Genomic DNA, 9,415 nt, shown 5'->3' on the forward strand with positions numbered 1-9,415 from the left:
GTCCTTGTCCAGTAGGTGTTGTCCAGAGGGGGGGTCACTGGCAGGGCCTCTGGGTGGATAGGTGGTGTGGCATGGTGCTGATCCAGATGGAGAGGGAGTCCCACTGGGTCTGTCTTCACTGCCTCTTTTTATAGGGGCAGACCTTGTGTGACCCTAGTGACAGGAGGCATGCCCAGGCAAAGGTCAGCCCCTGGCGTACTGAGCATGTGTGCTCCATGCAGGCATGTGCAGTTTCGGGTGTCTGTAATGGTGGGATACAATGGTAGAGTTGCTGGTACTGCAGGGTCTTTTGTCTTTCAAATGCTGAGTTCTTGTATCTGTTCCTGGGTGAGGTCTGTGGTTCCTGGATGAATCAATGCGAGGTGATGGCCCAGTCATTACAGGCCATTCAGTAGAAAGGATCTGTGTCATCCTGGTGAGAAGTGGCCAGTGGTGTCCCTCAGGGGTCCATGCTTGGTCCAGTATTTTTCAACATCTTTATCAATGATTTGGATGTAGGGGTAAAGAGCTCACTGGCCAAGGTCAAGGATGACACCAAGTTATGGGGGGCCGTGGTCACACTTGAAGGTAGGTTGCAGATACAGACAGACCTAGATAGGTTAGCAAGTTGGGCATATTGAAACCAGGTGAAGTTCAACACTGAGAAGTGTAAAGTGCTCCATCTGGGGACGAAAAATAGATCATAGTATGAATATGAGCTGTCAGTGTGATGCTGTAGGCAGCAAGTCAAGCAATAAATACTCTGGCATTCATCAACCAACGCATCTCAAAACCAAGGAAGTGATTCTACCACTTTACTCGGCATTGGTGAGACCATAGCTGGAGTACTGCATCCAGTTCTGGGCACCGCACTTCAACAAGGAGATGGAAAATCTTGAAAGAGTCCAGAGAAGAGCCACCCATATGATCAGAGACTTGCAAGGCAAGCCATACAAGGAAAGGCTGAGGGACTGGGACTCTTCAGCCTAAAAAAAAGAAGGCTGAGAGGGGACTTGGTAGCAGCTTACCACTATATCAGGGTCATACATCAAGGGCTCGACAAACAACTATTCACCAGGGCACCCTTGGGGAAAACTAGGAGTAATGGCCATAAACTCCTGGGAGACCATTTCAGGCTTAACATTAGGAAAAACATCTTCACAGTCAGAATGTCCAGACTGTGGAATAAACTCCCTCCAGAGGCGGTGCAATCACCTACCCTGGAAATCTTAAAGAGGAGATTGGACGGTCACCTGGTTGGGGGTCACCTGGCCCCAGCTGTCTTTCCTTCCTAGTGTTGGTGGGGGTAGGGGGGAAAGGAGGGCTGGACCCAATGATCTTGCGAGGTCCCTTCCAGCCTTACAATCTATGAATATCCTGCTGCCCTGTCCCTCCCTGTTGCCACTGGCAGTAACAGGGACAGGGCTACTTGCAAGCTGCCCAGAGTTGGCAAGGGCTGACCGGTGGTTTCTGCTGTCCAATCAGGTGCGCCATGGCTGCAGCCAGCTGCAAGCTAGTCCCTACAGGGCTTCATGACAGCTCCCAGATGGACAGGCTGTCAGGAAGTCTTTATAGACATTAGTGGCTGGAAGGGACCTCGTGAGATCGAGTTCGGCCCCTCTGCCATAGTCGGTTGGCTATTGTCCCCCTTGGTGGCAGGGGAGGGAGAGCAAAGCACTGTGGGATACTACAGGTTAGAGAGACCTGTGCAGATGTTAAATGTGTCACAAAACAGTTTTGAGCTACAATGAGGTTGCCAACTCATTTCAAACAACTTATTTCAACAACTTCTTTGTAGTAGAGTTATTTTTTGTGGCAGATGTGCCATTTTTATAGTGCAACACAGTGCAAGCATGTGGCCATTCACATTTTGTCATGCAAAAGTCATACATAATACAACAACAAATGTAATACCTACCAGAACCCTTATGTGGGGTGTGCACAAGCCATTTCTCCATAAGTTCAGCTCATCCAAGGTGAGGAATAAGCTAGGACTAAAACATTCTGCACCTCTTCCTCATCTCCAGGTTCAAGAGCTAAGAAGGGAACTTACAAAACTCCTTTTGTAGATGAGCCTATGAACTTCACTTCATAAAACTAGTGGATACAAAAAATCATGGGGATGTGTAGATGAAATGAGGGCCCTAAATTGAAGCGGTGGGTTTTAAAAAACATTGCTTCAATTTAGGGCCGATTAAACCCTGTTTCGTGCACACACCCTACTGACTTACCTGCCTTTTGGGACAAAGTTAGTACACCGGAGGGCAGGGAGCAGATTCAGGCCGACCTGGACAGGTTGGATCAATGGGCAGAGAGAAATAGGATGCAATTTAGTAAAGATAAATGTAAGGTACTCCACCTGGGAAGGAGGAACCCCCAGCACACCTATAGGTTGGGGAGTGTCCTTCTCAGCAGCTTGGAGGCAGAGAGGGATCTTGGAGTTATAATCGACTCCAAGATGAACATGAGCCGGCAGTGTAACGAGGCCATCAACAAGGCTAATTGCACCTTGTCGTGCATTAGCAGGTGCATGACTAATAGATCAAAGGAGGTGATGCTCCCCCTCTATGCGGCACTGCTCAGGCCGCAGTTGGAGTACTGTGTCCAGTTTTGGACGCCACACTTCAAGAGGGACACGGGGAATCTCAAGAGGGTCCAGAGGAGGGCCACTTGCATGCTTAGTGGTCTTCGCGATAGACCCTATGGGAGGAGGTTGAGAGAGCTGAACCTCTTCAGCCTTCACAAGAGACGGCTGAGGGGAGATGTTGTGGCTGCCTATAAACTTATTAGGGGAGGTCAATGGGGAATAGGGGAAGCGCTGTTTACTAAGGCGCCCCAGGGAGTGACTAGGAATAATGGGTGTAAACTAGTTGAGATTGGATTTAGGTTAGATATTAGGAAGAAATTTTTCACAGTAAGGGTGGCCAGGATCTGGAATGGGCTTCCAAGAGAGTTGGTGCTATCACCTAGCTTGGAGGTCTTCAAATGGAGGCTAGACAGTCACCTGGCTGGGGTCATCTGACCTCAGTCCTCTTTTCTGCCAGGGGCAGGGGGTCGGACACGATGATCCATTGTGGTCCCTTCTGACTCTACAATCTGTGAATCTATGAAATCAATTTGCATCAGTACACAGTATGGGCAGGGGCTGTTGAGACACTTAAGAAGATGGTTACTTATAGGGGTATTTTAAATTTACAAAGATGCAATAATTCAAGAAATGGGACAAAACTAGTTAGCACCTCCAAGCCACAAAAATGCACTGATTTAGCTCAGAGGAGTCTGCAAATCTGATCATTGTCTATTAATCTCTTTAAGGTAAAGGAGGGAGGGAAAGCCTTGTTGATTAGTCTGTACAACATCTTAGTAGTGCAGGGGTTCCAAACAGACACAGTTGTACTTTCTTGCAACTGTGTTGTGCCCTTGATTTTGTCCTGTGGGTCAGGCCCAGTATCTCTGCCTGCGTAACCTCCCAAGTCTCAGTGCTATGTTACAGAAAGATCTCACAAAACCCAGTGAGAGGGACTTATAATGGCAGAGGAAATTCAACACTCATAGATGCAAAGGAGTATTCAGAAAGAAAATAACTCACTATTATGCATATATAATGATGGGCTCCGAATCAGTTGTTAACACTCAGAAAGATCTTGGATTCATTGTGGATAGTTCTCTAGAATATGTTCTTTGCATGCAGCAGTGGTCAAAATGACAAATAGAATATGATGAATTGTTAGGAAAGGAACTGAAAACAAAATAGAAATCATCATCATGAAGTGACCTTGTACACAGATGTTTGGGCACAGTGCCTATTCATGCCACTTCAAAGAGTCTTTAAATACCTGAGGGACAATTACAGGTGGAGATGGGCTTCTCTCGGTGGCTGTAGGAGACAGGACTAGAAGCAATGGGCTTAAGCTGAAGGAGAAATGTAGGTTGGCGATTAGGAGGAACTTTCTGTCTACTCAGGTAGTCAAGCATTGGGACAGACTAGAAAAATTGTGGGCTCTCCAGAGTGCGTCTACACAAGTGTGGAGCAGGCTGCCCTGGGTAGGAGTGGGCAGGGCTCAGCCCATGCAAAGTGCCATGGAGGCAGACACAGGCTGCATACAATCAATTGGTGGGCCATATTTTGCCATCCCTGGTTTAAACTACACTAAAACACAATCCAGTTTCATAGTAGTTTGGGGTCAGAAGGGACCTGAACAGATCATCTAGTCTGACCCTGCTGCCCCCCACTGGCAGGAGCACATGCTGGGATCACACAACCTCAGACAGGTGTTCGTCTAACCTCTTTTTGAACTTACTCAAGGTAGGAGCGAGGACTACTTCCCTAGGAAGTTGGTTCCAGATCCTAGCCACCCTAACAGTGAAATAGTGCCTCCTAATCTCTAACCTAAACCTATTCTCCAGCAGCTTCTGGCCATTGTTCCTAGTCACCCCAGGTGCTGCTGGGGGGAAAAGGGCCCTTCCTATTTGCTTCAAGTAATAATAACTATACCATTTTTGTGCATCGTTAGCTATAGAACCAGGTATGTCTTAATGACACTAGCCTGATTGAATGTTCAAATTAAGAGGAACCTTTGACATTGACCGTAACTAGTTTGCTCAGTCATGCACAACACTTTTCTTCCACACCTCCATTTATGGGATTTGCATACCATTGTGAGCATCTGTCATCAATATACTGAACCTCAGAACATGAGGCAATGTTGGAATCAAGAGAAACAGGGCAGGAAGGGACCTCAAGAAGCCATCTAACCTAACCTCTTGCTCCAGACAGAATCATCCCTGACTAAATCATTCCAGACAACTGTTTATCTAACCAGTGGTTAAGAACTTCCAATAATAGAAATTTCACAACCTTGTATATTAAGAGGAGCTTTCTACTGAAATAGACTACCTATTTCAGTAGAAAGCTCCTCGTAATATACAACCTCAATTTCCTCTGTTGCAATTTAAGGCTGTTTGTCACTAGGGCTGTGTGAAGCTTTGGCAGCCGATTCGATTCGGAAGAGATCTGGCACTGCTTCGGGGAGGGAGGGGATGGGATGCGTGGGATGCGGGCGTGGCAGCACAGGGAGCGGGGGCTATGCCATGCCACTGCTTGCCCAGCCGGGGCAGGGGGGCGGGTGCAGTGGAAGGCGTGGGGAGCAGGGGCTATGCCCTGCTGCCACTTGCTCAGCCAGGGTGGGGGAGTGGGGATGTGATGCAGGTGCGGTTTGCTCCAGGCAGAAGGGGGCAAGCAGCAGTAGGGCATAGCCCCCGCTCCTAATGCTGCTGCGCCCTCATTCTGCCCCCCCGCCCTGGCTGGGCAAGTGGCGGCAGCACCTGCATCCCATGTCCCCCTGCCCTGGCTGGGCAAGTGGTAGGCTATGCCCTGCTGCTGCTTGCCCCCTTCCACCCGGAGCGAGCTGTACCAGCATCCTGCCTCCCAGCCCCACCCCCGGCTGGGGAAGCGGCAGGAGGGGATAACCCCCACTCCAAGTGCTGCTGCACCCGCATCCTGTGCCCCCCCGTCACTCTCCTCAAGATCTGTGCCCCTCTACCCCGGCTGGTCAGCTTGTCTCAGTCCCAGCCCTAATCACTCCCTCCCCCACCCCCAACAGACTTACCAGCTGGAGGCAGCCGTGTCCAGCATGGTGAGGACTGCTGCCTGTTTAGTCTATGGCCGAATCTCCAAAGTGGTGCTGAATATCTGGATTCAATTCGGTCGAATGGAATTGGGACAGTGATTCAAATCTCCGAATCAAATCACTGTCCTTCTGAATTGGCCAAATCCAAATCTGAAGCGAATACTTGCCGCTTCGCACAGGCCTAGCTGTTACTATATGTCCGGTCCCCTGTGGTCACAACACAGAGATCGGTTTCCTCTTTATAACAACCTTTTTCATATTTAAAAGACTTCTCAAATCTCTCTTAGTTCTCTTCTCTAGACTAAATAAACCAAAAATCTTTCAATCTCAGATGACCTCTTATCATTTTTGTTACTTTCCTTTGTATACTTTCCAAACTGTCCACATCTTTCTGAAGTGTGGTGCCCAGAACTGGACATAGTGCTCTAGGTAAGACCTCACTGATGAAAGAATGCATGGAAGAATCACTTTCTGCAACTTGCCTACAATTTTCCTGTTAATACTTCTCAGATTGCTATTACCTTTTAAAAAAACAGACAACAAAACAAAACATTTTACTGTTAATTCGCATTCATCTTGTAATTCACTATAACCCCCACATCCTTTTCTGTAGTACTACAGCCTAGCCAGATACTTTCCATTTTGCATTTATACATTTGATTGTTCTTCATGAGTTTAGTAATTTACACTTGTCTTTATTACATTTCATCCTATTAATTTCAGTCATTCTACCACTGCCTCCCTGAGGCTGACCCTCCCTCGGCTGCCTTTCAGCACAGTAGTCTGGGCGGTTTCTTATGCAATGCAGATTCAGATTCCCTCAGGAAGAGGCAGAAATTAACCCTGAGTATTCCACACCCTAGATAAGGGCTCTGACCACTGGGTTACTGGATGAAGGTTGTTGGATAATCATCATCATTCTCAGGGGTAGTCTAAGAGTTCAGACCTTCCTTTGATACTCTATGTTAGAGAAATCCCTGCCAAACTCCTTCTAATGCTGTACTACACTAGTGTTGCACAGGTTTTACAAGAAAAGTATCTGTCTCTTCCTCACTGTTAAAAAGCTGGAGTAAAGTGTAAGTATGAATATATCAAAAGGTAAAAAACACCACACATGTGCTATTAATGCACTATAGGCTCAGTGCTCATTAAAATACTGTGCAGTAAGCCTTCCCCAGAAGCACGTCTACATGTGCACCCTGGTGGGAGCAAATCTGCTCCCAATGGAAGCAGCCCAATACAAGGCTGCTCCTGCTCTACTCTGCCCCCCTGAAGAACCCAGGGAGAGCTCCAGGCTCCCCCGGGGTGCTAGTCCAGGGGCTGGTAGGGGACATGGGGCCAATCCCAATGTATGCGAGATCAGGAAAGCTCTGCAGCTGCAGCAGCAGCCATCTCCTGGCCTATTAGGAGGTGTCCTGATGGGTACGGGGCCAGGAGACGGCTGCTGCATCTGTGGAATTTCCCCTCCCCTCCCCTAATCAGGGGCTCACTGGCAGCTGCCCCAGAAGTGGGACAGCTCCCAGCCTGGCCCTTGCCGCTGCCTCTGCCACTTCTGCCTCCCAGGGTGCAGACCATGGTAGTTAACGCCTCTAACTCTTTGCTTCCTCAAGTGCTGCAAATTAATGTGCACAACAAATTACAGCTCTCTTACCTTCTTTTCTATTAAAAACAAGGTTGCAGTATATGACTGACAAAGGATACATATCACTCTGCCGGGAGGAATCACACCCAATAGGTGCTAGAGTTCATTTTGAGAACTTTGTGTCGTGAAAAAACACGTGTAGACTTTAGGGTCAGGTCAGTAGAAGCTTTTATTCCATAGGAGAGAGCTCAGAGTAACATGGATTCACCAGCACTTTAGGGAGGTCTCTGCCTTTAAACTGAATCATGCAGTTTATATAAGCTTTTAGACTGTTACACAGGACATGATTGCAAAAATAAAATTCTCTGAGAAAGCAGTCAAAGGCAACTAGCAAGCACTCTTATCTCAGGAAGAACAGGCACATGCTTTTTTTTTTTTGCTGTCTTCAAGGCCGTGGTGAGTGAAACAGTTGCAGGGGAATTACATAGAACAAACACTTTCCCTTTGTCTGCTCTAATATGCAGAGCCAGCAATTCCCCACTCAGCTGTCACAGTCATCTTACGACTCATATAACGTAAGTTTAAGGCATTCATTTTGTTTGATTCCACATTTGCATCTGTCCTTATTCTTAGTTCTTGCCACTTTCCTTCCTTCCCTCTTCCTAACAGCAAGGCTGGCTTTAGGATTGATTCCATGGACAATGTTCAACAGATGTATGAAACAAAATCTAATGCCATATCACACCTACCAGGCTATGTATACTTTACTCCATACTACCATAATGAAAAACTAGACTCTCCTCCACTTATTTTCCATTTGTCATTGCCAATGTTTCTACTCTCTGGTTGTCATATCCACTTCACTCTAGACAGCTAGGCTTTACTCCCCATCAACGAAAGAGATTCACAAACAATACAAGATGTACTGAAGTTGGTGCTTTTGCTCATTCTTTCCCTTTCCTTGTACTTTCTCTTCTCCTGTTTGCCATTTTTCCATATTTCCATAACATTTTCTCTTCTTTTCTAACCCTTCATCTCCATGTTGTTGTTTTTCCCCCTTATATTACTCTTTTCTAAGAATTTTGTCTAACCCATTTTACTGGGTGTCCTTTCCTGTACTTCTTGCCCTTTTCTCTCTGCCTTTTTCTTTTTTCTCCCTCAGACCTCTATTCTTCATCTTTCTTTTCCAAGTCTTCTCCCATTCATTCCCATATACTTTTTTCTCATTCTTTCTTTGTATTTTCCAGTCCTTCCCCTTTTCTCAGTGACATGCCAAGCAGTTCCCTAACCTCTTTCACTCTGGACAAAGTCATCCATCCATACACAGTTTCCTTCAGGACGAGCCCAGGTTCTTTGATTTGTGATCAGCAGATGTTGCCAGCATATTTAGGCTGCCAGACTTGTCATGCAACCTCCTCAACATGCAGCTGTATGAGAGGACAGACACTTCCTGCTGCACGTAATTACAGGATAACGGTCCTTCAACATAGCTAATTATTGATGGTATTGCCGAGAGAGGGAGTGGCAGAGGCTTTTATATTCTTGGTTCCACACAAGCAGGCTCTCAGAGATCACCTCTCCAGCTGGTCACAGAAATCTCTCAAGACAAGAAGGTAATCAATTTTATTCTTCAAACAATCACTTTTACTTGTTTATGTAGCGTCACAGACGAGAGAATTCTGTATGCTTGCAAAGTAGGCGTCATGTCTACAGGTGGGACAGAGAGTTTGATCCCAATGGGCCAGATCCAAAAAGACCCAAGGGACTTTTTGGGTGTCTAAAGGAGGAATTGGGTACAGTTTTTAGACACTTCGGTCCAAAACAGGGATCTCCAAAACCCCTGCTCACTTGCTGCCTAAAGTCTATTGGCAATTTACATTTGGACTTTCAAGTTCAACAGAAGTCTAAAGTGCTTCTGGATTGCCCTGGCTTGTCCTGGTGGAGGAAGCGGTTAGGTTGCTAAGTTTGGCTGGGATCCAGAAGATGGATATTTGTCTCCTTTAGTCACTGAGGCACATATTTAAATCCCTAGGAAATAATTTCCCAAAACATGGCCCAAAGCCTCAGCCTCAAGGAATCAGCAGGGCCAGAAAGGAATGGAAACAAATCATCCTTAAGGTAGGTGGCATGTAGGAGAAAATGGCCAACTGGAAGCAGTTGGAAAGCCTTTGCTACAAGACTTTTCCAGGAAAAAAGACATTTTGAGGAAACCATTTTTTCCCTA

This window comes from Alligator sinensis, unplaced genomic scaffold (assembly GCF_000455745.1).
Source record: "Alligator sinensis unplaced genomic scaffold, ASM45574v1 scaffold491_1, whole genome shotgun sequence".
Lineage (NCBI taxonomy): Eukaryota > Metazoa > Chordata > Crocodylia > Alligatoridae > Alligator > Alligator sinensis.